We start from the raw sequence: 13979 nt of genomic DNA, 5'->3' as shown, positions 1-13979 counted from the left end.
TATAGCAGTCCCGTCCATTTCGCCTCAGTACCTTACCTGAGAACCTAAGCACTTCCTGATGCGTCGTAATTTTCCACCATTCCCAGAAGTTGGGCATACTATATCCACAATTGGTCGTACAATCATCAAAGTCCAATGATTCTCAAAGACTCATCATCATCCGCTAACCATCTACCTCAAGTATCAACCGTCTCGTCTCCATCGTGAAAATCCCACTCCTCATATGGAGTATGTGTCAACTAGGTCTGCTGTACGAAGCCTTCCCATCATAAGTTGTCATATTACACTGCCACTTGGCATTGCATCCCTTAGCACCACTACATTCCATTGTGGTTGCGTTGCTAACAGCTTGTGTGAGTAGATATATATTCCATGCCGCTGTTCGTAAGTTGAGTTAGGACCACACATCCTAATGTTAATGTAATGCACAAAAACATCATATACAAGCACACCACCGAAAACACAAACATGATTCATCATTACTACCAATAACATCGTTGTCGTCACGGCTGTTACATTCGTTTGTCGCCTCGTACCAACAACAGCATCATTGAATTTCTAAGCCTCGAGAAGGTGTATTAATCAAACCTTCTGCGAGAATCTCTCCCTGGAAGTCGCCACCTCACATCGTTACTATGTGCTAAATCTCTCAACCTCGTCATTTCATCATAGTTGCTTAGCAGACCATGCACGCAGGAAAAAAAACGCATAATGCATCGACCCTTGTAACCTCGACCACGGACTTCATAATTTGCAGCCTATATAGTGCATATCACCGTCACACCACCAGAAAGACATCAGAACACCTAGTGTCTTACCACCACATCGTTCGTCGAGAAAGATGTCAAATAAGATAAGGGTATTCTATCAAGCACAAACACGACACGTCATACGCAAGACTAATAATGCTAGACAATACCATCACAACACAAAAAAATAACAAAGCATAAAACTTTCACTTTATAGTACCCCCAACTACCGCCTTCCTACGTCATACACTCAATTTCTAAACCTGGGTAAATATACTTATCACATATCATGGCTACCGCCAACCGTCAACCACATAATTGTATAAAATTCACACGATCGTACCCATCATAAGTTGTACTAAACATCACACCCAGGCTAGACACGTCTTCACATTTCTGTAGGTTACATTAAAGTAACCGTAGGCATAACATCATCATAAACATTCATACATGCGCAAAGCGCCATATAGACCATAAGTATAGAGGAATCACAAACTATGTCTATACTAGTCTATTCACATAAATTGGTCGATAATGACTGTTATACCACAACAAAGATCATGCTAATACAAATTCAGGCTATTTGAGCGTTGCCACATGGCCACGTATAACTACACATAATCCAACAACAACCACATATATTCACACAAACATCTAAATCACCGGGTGCATGTAACAAGAAACCTTGTGTAGAAGCATAACGCCAGCACAAACCCATGACTAACAACCCACCCAAGGCAAAACATTCGCATGATTCATTACAGGACATCATTCAGAACATGAGTAGTGACAATAGACTGCCAACAACGTTGATCAAGTGGTATCGGTTGTCCGTGTCACCGCAGACGTTCTAAACATTTCCCGTCACAATCACACTAGTGTTTTACCTTCCACGCAGCACACATAGTGTCACAGCCCCCGACCCCTAATTCCCGGGAACGGGCGGCCGCGAGCCAGTTACGGTGGTATCACGTTATTGTCTAATTTGGCAGCGGAATTTTTCATCAGGACCGTAGTTAGGAAATATTTAATCAGAGTAAAATACCACATTTCCATAATATCAAACACATGGGTAAAACCCAAGTTTTCAGTACACATATTTCATAGGAATAAATCCTATTTTTATTTAATAAAAACATCTATTTCTTTTAGGTAACTTTATTGCCACTTTTCCAAGCCTTCAGTGCTGTCCAGCTGGCTTCTATTTGGCTTTCACATTTTGTTACCTGAAACGCGTTTTAAAAACATTTTGTCAGTGGAAATACTGGTGAGTGAATCCCAGTTTAATCAAGTTTAAATAAAAAGTCGCATTGAACAGTATTGAGGGCGCATCCGCAATTACATTTGTTTCCAAGTTATATCAATTACCACCACACGGTAATGTCATTCCGACTTATGGTCATGTTACTCCTTTACCAGGTGGTAACAAATTTTGTATACAAAACCCCAAATTTACCGACTGTAATTGTATTCTTACAAATACTCAATAACTGCTATTCGCATGGAAAAGTATTTAAGGTTTTGTAAAAACAGTTAACAAAAAGAGGATTACTCACAAAAAGATTTACACAAAAAGAAGGATCACTCACATTGCTGTCTTAGATTATCCTTTAGGGTTTCCTAGTGATAATCTATAAATTACACAAATGCACGTGTGTTAGTATAATAACCCATTTTAACATTAGTAATACTTTCCCCGAGACAGCATTCCAACGACTACGTCGGGCAGAACCACGACAGCCGTTACGGAACCCTAGATCAATCGGGCAGAGTATCTAATACGTCTCCAGGGGTTATAATACTTACATCGTAGCAGAACCTCGCTATTTAGGGGGTATTAGACTTGGGTATAATGCCCACTATTCAGAATTTGTGATTGAGAAAGAAAATTTGAACGAAGCAGACTGAGATCCGATGGCCTCTATTTATAGTTGCTGAAACTGGGTCTCTCGCGGCCCGCGTAAAACAAGCACAAGGCTTACGCGGCCCGCGTCAAAGCTTGGTCAACGCGTAGCCCACCCGGATCACCAACTAGGCTCGACATGTGTTGGGCCACGTGGCGGCCCAGGGTCGTGCCATGTTTTAAGCTCTCGCAGCCCGCGTAAAGGTTAAGTGAGACCTTACGCAGCCCGCCTGAACCCTATTTTCTTTGTTTTTTATTTATTTTTAATGTTATGTTATATTTCGGGCTCGGTTTTCACATACGGGGTGTATTTAAAGACATTTTGGGATATTTTAAATATTTTTAGGGTGTCGGAAAAATTACGAGGGTGTCGGTTTACGTTAGGGCTGTTATATCCTCCCCACCTTGTTTTAGAGCTCGTCCTCGAGGTCTACTGGAATAGGTGTGGATATTTTCTTTGCATTTCAGTTTCAAGTTCCCATGTGTACTCAGGTCCTCTTTTGGAGTAACACTTTACTTTAACCAAAAATAATCTCTTGTGCTTAAGATTCTTGATTTTCCTATCTTCAACTTGAGTTGTTCATTTACCTCTATATCCTTAAGAGGCACTACGAGTGATTCATCAGCTAGACACTTTTTGAGATTAGATACATGAAATACATCATGTATTGCTGTCATTTCCTCTGGCAGTTGTAGCTGATAAGCTACAGGTTCTATTCTTTTAATAATTTCAAAAGGTCCAATATACCTGGGACTTAGCTTTCCTCTTTTGATGAATCTTACCACTCCTTTCCAAGGAGAGACTTTTAACAATACCTTATCACCTACTTGGAATTCTAACAGCTTACGTGTCACACCCCGATATTTCCACGTATCACCGGTGGGCCCGATGGGGAGTATCGTGACGTAGTTGATATCATCATAGTCAAACAACACAATTTAAATGCACAGCGGAAGCAAAAGATAAATATGTTACAATCCGATTCAAAAGTAATATCAATTATTACAACGGAATGTAAGTTGGATCCACAGGCGGATCTTAAAACAGAAAAATAACATTGTTCAACAGACTTTAGGCATCTAGAACTTGCGAGATTCCCTATTGACGCCCTGAGCTCTCAGCCAATTACGTATAGTACCTGTCACTTAAACTTTTGGGAAAATACGTCAGTTTACACTGGTAAATACAACTTAACTGGCTCATTTTGAAAATGTTTTAGAAAATTGATTTGAATGCACATGGCACAAAACTTTTATAACTTGGGACAATTATATAAAAATAATCTTGTATATAGATTTACATGTTCGTTATACATTTAGGGCTCGATGTAGAAACCGAGTCAAGATTAACAGACACGCCACAAGTATAGGCCCACAAGAGAGTGAGATACCGTTTCCCTTATGCAACTGTCAGGTGTACGCCTACACCCCGTGCATAAGACGTGGCCATTTTATAATATAATGATGCCAAGGATATCCGGGACATGGTCATTAACCCCCAAAGGCTTCTATTTCAAACAATACCGATTAAAGCGGGTTACCTCAATACTTTAATCACAATACGATCAAACATTCAATACCCGACCAAGCGGTATTATTATAATACCATATCCCAAGCCCGTATAGGGAAAATAAGTTAAGAGTATTTACCTGAGCTTAAAATGCAATTTATACTCAGCCGTATATCCTAATCAGCAAGCACAAGTACTTCTACTGGGGCTCTTAATCTGGAACGAAGGTTTTTATTAACCTATTAGATTCCTAACGGGTCTTAATTAAGTATTAACTTAGACCGGTTAGTTTTAAGGAAAGGTTTACGGTTCAACGCAAGATTAAGCGAAGACCGGATTAGAATGTGGTTTAGTCCCAACAAGCTTGAATACTTGTTTATCATGGGTAAACTAAACACATTCTGGATTTTGAGATAAAAGTGATAAGGTATGACCCGTTTCGGCTAATTTATGCAAACTAGTTACATAAGCCGATCCGAACGCGAAAAGTGCGTAACGAGTAACCACAAGAATCATGAACAGGTTTCCTAAGCTAATATGCCTTAAATATGTTGTGATATCAGTAAGATACCTTCCATTATTCCCAAAACAAGTTTAAGACCAATTTATGCCCTGTAGGGGTATTTTGGTCATTTTAAAAGTTATAAAAGAGGTTAAATATCATTCTGAGTTCCAGGTCTGATAAAATTAGTAAAAATACTTAGTTTACTAAGTTATAACAGTAGGGTATAGCATATATGTGAAATTTACTACTTATAACCAAACTATGCACCGTAGGGGCATTTTGGTAATTTCACATAAGCTTAAAAGGTTAAAACTGGAAACCTGAGTTTAAAACTTCTCCTTACTGTTAAAATATTAAAATTTACTGAATATATCAGTAGGCATCAACCCTTATATGTTTAAAATAGTTTTGATACATATTATGCGTTAAATACACTTAAAAGGCGATTTGGAGTCATTTCCGTGTTTTCAAAGGAAAGCTGATGTTTTTATTATGCCAGAAGGCTCAAAATATTTTATTTATCATATTAGATCAGTAGAAAAAGGTTTGGCCTCAAAAGGATTTGTAAAACTCATTTTATAGCCCAAAAGGGCAAAACCGACAACTACCGAATCAAGCTTAGAACCCTATGTTATGCTCAACCTAAAAATAAATAAAAATCTCCAAAAATCCCAAAATATTATTTTATATCAGTGGGTAAAAAGTTTGGTATTAAAAATTGGGCTTAGATAGGCTATACGCTAATTATGCCGTTTAATTAATAAAAAGCTTTTCATTTACGCTAATGAGCATAACTCCTAATCTAGACCTCAAACTGATGTCAAATTTTAGGGACAAGTTTATAATTCAATAGTGAAGGTTTCTATCCTCTCACATTTTCAAAAATATCGTTTTAAGGTCCAACGGGCATAACGGTCAACATTTAGGCCTATAACGGAAACACACATGAACTAGGATTTCTATGGAACCAAGTTGTATAACCTTGGAGGGTTATACTAACTTATAATATGGTCCTAATGGAATCCTAAGGCATATCTAAACTAAGCTAAATCGGATCAGAACTGAAAGTCAAAGAAAAAGTCAACTTTTGCGACTTTCGGTCCCAAACCGAGCTTATAATTAGAATTGTCGGGTTGAACATGCTTAGGCATGTTCAACTAATATTTACCAAGTTATTAATGTGGCAAAACTGATTTTATGACTTTTAATTAATAGTTAGGCATTTTATTTAAAATTAACCCGTTTGTCTTTCATTTGACCCGACAATTAAACTAAGTACACGTGGTAATTAGGAGGCGCCCTTTTGAGGGTTAATTACCTACCTAATTACGGTCACGTAGCCATGTTCGTTGCGAACCATGGCTTAGCCGTTTAAAAGTCAAAGCGTTTATCAAAACGCTTGACTTTTCGGCTTTAATCGCTAAATAATTAAACTAAACACGAAAGGGGACTTACAAAGGGTCCAAGTAAGGAGGGTTGATCCTAATTTCTCAGGTATGAGGAGCAAAGTCCCCAACTTAGAGAATTCAAGATCAAGTGTGGGTTGAAGGAAGTGGGGAAGGGTATTTATACGTTTTTGAGGACCATTAGGATCGTTCCTCGTAAACCATGATTGAATCTGAACCCTACACATCTTACCCATGGTTTTATAAACAATGGGCAGCCCCTAGTTTCCAAAAAAACCATTTACAATTGATAGAAACTGTTGGAACAGGCTGTTTACAACTGTTTAGAAGGTTCTGCTGATCTGCAGGCTTAGGCACCCCACGTAAGACCTCAGGGAGGCTTACGCGCCCCGCCAGATAGTTCATATCAGCAAACAACACTTTCATATATGGCAGAAATGGCCCCTGTGAGCTTTTATGGTCACTTTAGGCACGTTCAAGGCCCGTTAACCTCATTTTAAGGCCCCACTATGATGGTTAAACATAGGGAATATGAAACATGTTAAAAAATATGTCGGATGTCGATTCGTTTGGCCGTACGGTCACGTTGTGCGTCGAATTACGACGAAACACGGACGGACGCTAAAAACGGTCCAAATCACGCGACGAGTGGAATTTTATCATGCCACATACTAAAATAAAATATTTTAGTGCTTACATAAATTTTTGGGTATCGGGGGATATTCAGAATGCGAGATATGCGCAAAAGTGCAAACTTGTGCACTTTTTGACACTTTTAGTCCCTGCATGACATAAAAGTTTATTTTTGCGCACCAAACACCTCTAAGCCTATATCTAAGCTATATAAAGGATAAATAGGGTATTTTTAACTTATGGTCACATTCCGGAATGTCCGATTCCATACGAATCGACATACTTTTGCAGTTTGACGCAATTAGTCCCTTAATTACGCAAAGTAGCGCGAAATGCCGTTTAATGATATCTAAGCCTTCCATGGCCCATAATAATCATTCCCAAGCATATACTTAAATATTACTATGCTCCCGCTTGCTTAAATAGTCTCCGAATGGCGTAGATTCAAAAGTTGACGCTTTAGGCCCCTCTATTGCGCAAACTTGCGCATCTCATCATTTATTAACGTTGAAGCCTCCTCTAATCCATATTAGGCATCCTAGAAAGTATTATTAAACATCACGATGCTTCGGGTTCGCTAAAAGGCCATTCAGAGGTATAATTAAACATATTGACGCTTTTAGTCCCTCTAACTTGCAAAGTTGCGCGTAACTTTACTTATATGCATAAAAACCTTAGACGGCCATCATTTGGAATTCCCGAGAGTATAATTAAATATCATGAAGCTCTCGGTTTGTTAAAAGGTCACTCAGAGGTTAGAATTGACATGTTGACGCTTTTAACCCTTTATTGCGCAAACTTTCAATTAATTATGCAAACGACTACACTTAATCATCAAGTGGCACATTTGTGAATATAAACATCATAATAGGTTATTTAGAAACTTACTTTAGGTATGCTAACACTTCCAATCCTTTTATTATCAAAGTTTTCGATTTTTCAAAAAAAATTAGTCCCTTAAATTCAACATTGGACTTTATTAGGGTTTATTACACGTGTCAATACATTACTGGACGTGATTTTACGGGGTGTTACATTACGTCTGTTATCAGGGTAGCTCTTCTGTCGCTCACGTGCTGCTTTCAGTCGTTCCTTGACTTGAATGATCTTATCTATTGTTTCCTGTACTATCTCAGGTCCAGATAGTTGCTTTTCCCCAATTTCTGCCCAACAGACTGGGGTTCTGCACTTTCGTCCATAAAGTGCTTCGAATGGTGCAGCATTGATACTTGTGTGATAACTGTTATTATAAAAAAATTCTACTAATGGTAAGTGATCATCCCAATTACCTCCGAAATCAAATACACTAGCTCTAAGCATGTCCTCCATTGTCTGAATTGTCCTTTCACTTTGCCCGTCCGTTTGAGGATGGTAAGCTGTGCTTAGATTCAACTTGGTTCCCAATGCCTTTTGGAAACTTGTCCAAAAATGAGAGGTAAAATGGCTATCCCTATCAGAAACAATTGATAAAGGAATTCCGTGTAATGAAACAATTTCATTTACATACAATTTGGCTAATTGTTCCATACTAAAAGTTTCCTTCATTGGTAGGAAGTGAGCTGATTTAGTTAGCCTATCTACAATCACCCAGATTGTATCATTACCTTTTCTTGTTTTGGGTAATATGGTAACAAAATCCATTGTAATCAATTCGCATTTCCAAACTGGCATTTCTAATTGCTGTAACAAACCTGAGGGTTTCTGATGTTCAGCTTTGACTTGTGAACAGGCAAACACTTAGAAACATAAGCTGCTATATCCTTTTTCATTCCTATCCACCAGAAATTTTTCCTTAAATCCCGGTACATCTTATCACTTCCTGGATGCATCGTATATTTAGATTTATAAGCTTCTTCTAATATACGGTGACGTAAATTTCCTAATTTAGGTATCCACATTCTCTTTTTATGGAATCTCCAAATTCCATCTGTTCCTTGTTCTAATTCCTTAATCATTCCTTTTAATTTTTCAGTATCTTCCTTGATTACTGATTCTTGTGCTTTTCTAATCTGATCGTTTAAATCTACTTGTAGATTTAATTTAAGAGAACGTACCCTTTTTGGCTTTTCGTGATACTTTCGACTTAGAGCATCTGCCACTACATTAGCTTTTCCTGCATGATACTGGATATCACAATCATAATCACTAAGCAATTCCATCCAACGTCTTTGTCTCATATTCAACTCTTTTTTCCCGAAAACATATCTTAAACTCTTATGATCTGTGAATACGGTAAACTTACTATCATAAAGATAATGTCTCCAAATCTTAAGGGAAAAAATTATGGCTCCTAATTCCAAATCATGGGTTGCATAATTCTCTTCATGATTCTTAAGCTGTCTAGAGGCGTAAGCTATAACCTTTTGACGTTGCATCAGCACACATCCATAACCTAACTTAGAAGCGTCACAATAGACTACAAAGTCTTCCGTTCCCTCTGGTAACACTAATATGGGTGTGTGGGTTAGTCTTTGCTTAAGGATTCTAAAGGCTTCTTCTTGTTTTGGTCCCCATTCAAACTTAACAGATTTACAGGTTAACTTAGTTAAAGGAATGGCCATTCTAGAAAAATCTTGAATAAATCTTCTATAATAACCGGCCAATCCTAAGAAACTTCTAACCTCGGTTGGTGACTCAGGGGTTTTCCATTTGGTAATCGCCTCAATCTTTGTTGGATCCACATGAATTCCTTCATGGTTAACTAAATGTCCAAGAAATTGTACCTGTTTTAACCAAAACTCGCACTTGGAAAACTTAGCGTACAACTTTTCCTTTCTTAACAGACTTAAAAGTAAGTGCAAATGCTTTGCATGCTCTTCTTTACTCTTAGAGTAAATTAGAATATCATCTATGAAGACAATTATGAATTTATCCAAATATGGCTTACATATTCGGTTCATCATGTCCATAAATGCGGCTGGGGCATTGGTTAGACCAAATGGCATGACAGTAAATTCATAATGACCATATGTCACACCCCGATTTCCACGTGTTTCACTGGTGGGCCCGGTGGGGGATTACCGTGACATAGTTGGCAACAATATAGTCAAACCACACAATATATAAATGCACAGCGGAAGCATAAAGATAAATATATTTCAACTATTGAATGTAATATCCAAGTATCACAATTGTCGAAATATAATCCACAGGGGATCAAAATAAGATAGAAAATAATTGTTCAACAGATATTGGCATCCAAAGCTTGCGAGACTCTAACGATGCTAAGGAGTGGCCAGCCTATTACGCGTAGAACCTGCATTAATCTTTTTGGGGAAAATACGTCAGTTTACACTGGTATATACATTCAACCGACATTTTTGTAAAATGTTTAATAAAATTGATTTAAATGCACAAGGCACAAACTCTTTATAACTTGGGATAATTTATAATTAAATCTTGTAAAAGAATTACATGCTTACTATGCGTTCGGTCGCCCGGGTCGTGCCGGGTTTAAGGTTAATAGACACGCCACAAAGCATAAAGCCGTGGCGGGAAAACCAACGGTTATACCTTTAATAATATAGACACATTACGGGTGTACGCCTACACCTATGTGTCGGGGTCGTGGCCATTTCGTAAAATGATGCCAAGGATATCCGGGACATGGTCATTAAGCTCCCAAAGGCGTAAAGCCAACAAAACCAATTTTTTTAAACGGGTCACTTTGAAATCGCCTGACTACTAATGAGTAGGGGTCAATTGCCCGACCAAGCGGTATTTTAAATACCGTAACCCAAGCCCGTATAACGGAAAATAAGTTAAAAGTATTTACCTGAGCAAGTAATAATCCTTAATAAACAATGCAAGTTTCTTTTACTGGTCTCCTATTCTGGAACGAAGGTTTAAAATAACCTATTAGAATCCAAACGGGTCTTTAATTTAGCCTTAGCTTAGACCGGTCAGTTTCAAAGGATAATTACGGTTTAATCGCGTGAAAGGCGAAAACCGAGAATGGAATGTGATTCGGACCCAACAAGTTTGAGGACTTGTTTTATATGGGTAATATAACCACACTCTGGATTTTGAGGTCAAAACAATAAGGTTTGACCCGTTGCGGCTAGTTTATGTAAACTAGTTACATAAACCTAACCGTGCGCGCAAAAGGCGTAACGGGTAACCGTAAGAGTCCTACACAAGTTTCCTAAGTCAATATGCTTTAAAGAGGTTGTGGTATCAGTAGGATACCTTCCATAATGCCCGTAACGAGTTTAAATCCATTATATGCCCCATAGGGGTATTTCGGTCAGTTTAAAGATTATAAAAGAGGTTGCTGAGTTCTACAGGAAATCTGGGTTTTCCGAACAGTTTATAAAGTTCAAAAATACTCTATTTATTATTTAAAATCAGTAGCAACTGGAATCGGGTCAAAATACCTGGTAGAACTTGAGTTATGCCCAAAAAGGGTATATTCGGTATTTACCGAACCGATGCCATAACCGCAGGTTATGAGCAGGTTAAAAATGATTAAAAATCTTTAAAAATCCCAAAATATTATTTTACATCAGTGTGTAAAAGGTTTGGTGTCGAAATTTGGGTTTAGATAGGCTTTATGCTAAATGCGCCGTTCAATTACTAATGTTTCCGTAATTGCGCTATTTAGCATAACTCCTATTCTGGACCTCGGATTGACGTAAAATTTTTGGGACATGCTTAGAAATCAGTAACTAAGGTTATTGTCCTTTCACATGTCCAAAATTCTCGTTTTAAAGTAAAAAGGGCGTTACGGTCAACTTTTAAGCATTTAGCGGAAATGTGCTAAAGACTCGGACAGACAACGAACCGGTCACAGAGGGTTATACCATCATGTAACCTGGTCCTAGGAGAGTCCTAAGGCATATCTAAATCATACCATAACGGGTCAGAACTGAAGTCAAAGCAAAAGTCAAAGTTTTGCGACTTTCGGTTCCGAACCGGGTCAAAACAGTAAATGGTCGGATCAAACAAGCTTAGACTAGTTAATATACTTATTATCATGTTATATGAGTGTTAAAACAGGTTACACGCTATATACATTACCGATTATGCATAAAATCGCAAAATAGCATTCTGTTGACTTTTTCTAAGCAAGTTTGACTCGACAATCGGACTAGTTAGAGTGGGAATCAGAGGGTGCCCTTTTAGGGGTTTAATGCCCACATAATTACCAACATATAACTACTTTTGATTCGACAAACCACTGGACCACTTGTGATTTGTCGTTAAGTCAACCGTTAATTATGACGGATTGACTTTTAAGCTAAAACTAAGCAAAACTTAACCAAGAAAGATCAAGCACACTTACTGAAGTATTAGTGAATGACCAGGGATGCTTAGAGAGGGCTCTTGTGATCCAGAAAGCTCCAGGAGTGAAGAAATGAGGTGTGGACAATTGTTACAATATGAATGGCCTTTTATAGCACTCTTGGATGAATTAGATCATGACAACTAGGTCTATGATTGTGTCAAGATCATTTATAAGTGTTTACTAGTGCCTACTAACTGTTAGGGGTCGCCCATGTTGCTGAAAATATCTTGGTAAGTCGGTTTAACATTTGTAACAGCCAACAGCCAAGCTGCTGTCGCTGGGCACCCCTTACGGACCGTAAGGCAGGACCCTTGCGGTCCGTAAGCCTTTGACAGAAAAATGTTTTACCCTTTCGAACCTTATGGACCGTAAAGCAGGACCCTTGCGGTCCATAAGCCCTTGTCAGAGGCAAAAAAATAACCTTTCATGATTTGAATGGACAACTTGCAACGCATGATTTCTGGTTTAATTTTCAGCACAATGCCTTTAACCCATGCTTGTACCAGTTATGTCTACTCCATCATGTATCATTTGTTTGAATAATGGTAAAGATTCATGAATGAAGATTTAATGTACATTATTTCCATAGGATCCATACTTACAAATTTGGCATCCATCATTTTTAGTAATCACCGGATTAAGGTATATTAGATGTTTATTAATCATGAAGTCGTTCAGAGGTTTAAATTAACATGTCGACATGTTCAAAAATCCTACCATACATCTTTAATTAAATCCGGTTTTACCATACTTTTGTCGTAAGTGACACGTGTCGTTTATTCATTGGACAAAAAAATTTCGAGGTGTTACACCATACCTTGTTCTAAATGCAGTCTTAGGAATGTCCTCTTCCTGTACCTTTAATTGATGATATTCTGATCTTAAATCGATTTTAGAGAAAAATCGAGCTCCTTGCAGTTGATCGAACAGATCATCGATCCTCGGTAATGGATACCGATTTTTAATCGTGACTTTGTTCAATTCACGGTAGTCAATGCACATACGCATTAATCCATCCTTCTTCTTGACAAATAAAATCGGTGTTCCCCATGGTGATGAGCTTGGCTGTATGAATCCTTTCTCCAACAATTCGTCTAATTGTTTCTTTAGTTCCTGCATTTCAGCGGGTGCCAAACGGTAAGGTGCTTTGGCAATCGGTGCTGTCCCTGGTAGCAGATGGATTCTGAATTCAACTTCCCTGTCTGGCGGTAGTCCTTGCAATTCTTCTGGAAAGACATCTGAAAACTGGGATACTACTGGAATGTTTTTTAGTTCTTTTCCTTTTGTGTTAGTGATTATAGAAATCAAATACACTATAGATCATTTTCTTAGATAGCTTGCAGTTTTCATCACAGAGATGAATTTAGTGGATCTAGATGGTTTATCTCCTTTAATTGTGATCTTTTCACCCCTTGGTGATTTTACTTGAATTGACTTTTGATCACATAAAATACTGGCTTTATTAGCTATTAACCAATCCATTCCTAAGATGACATCAAATCCTACCAGATTCATTGGATAAAAGTTTGCAATAAACTTTTGATTAAAAATTTCTATTCTTGCTCCCTGCAAGATTTCAGAAATCCTAACGGTTTCTCCATTTGCGGTCTCTACTAAACATTCTTGTGGTAGTTTAGTTAATGATTGATTTAGGAGTTTGCAAAACGAAGTATTAATAAAACTTTGGTTTGCACCAGAGTTAAATAATACTTTGGCAAAAATATCATTAACTAAAAACGTACCAGCTATGACGTCCGGGATCATCTTGGCTTCATCTGCAGTTAGAACAAATGCTCTAGCATTTTTAGTGTTCTTATTGTTTTCAGCTGGAGCCAATTTTGGACAGTTTGGCTTGATGTGACCTTTTTCTCCACAGTTGAAGCATAATCCATTTGTTGGTTTCCTTCTGCAGGTTTCTTCCTTATGTCCTAGTATTTTGTAGAAATTGCAGTAAGTAGAGCATCTTCCAGAATGCTTCTTTCTGC

The sequence above is a fragment of the Helianthus annuus genome, chromosome 17 (assembly GCF_002127325.2).
Source record: "Helianthus annuus cultivar XRQ/B chromosome 17, HanXRQr2.0-SUNRISE, whole genome shotgun sequence".
Lineage (NCBI taxonomy): Eukaryota > Viridiplantae > Streptophyta > Magnoliopsida > Asterales > Asteraceae > Helianthus > Helianthus annuus.
The sequence above is the reverse complement of the archived record's forward strand: the minus strand, read 5'-3'. Positions refer to the sequence as shown.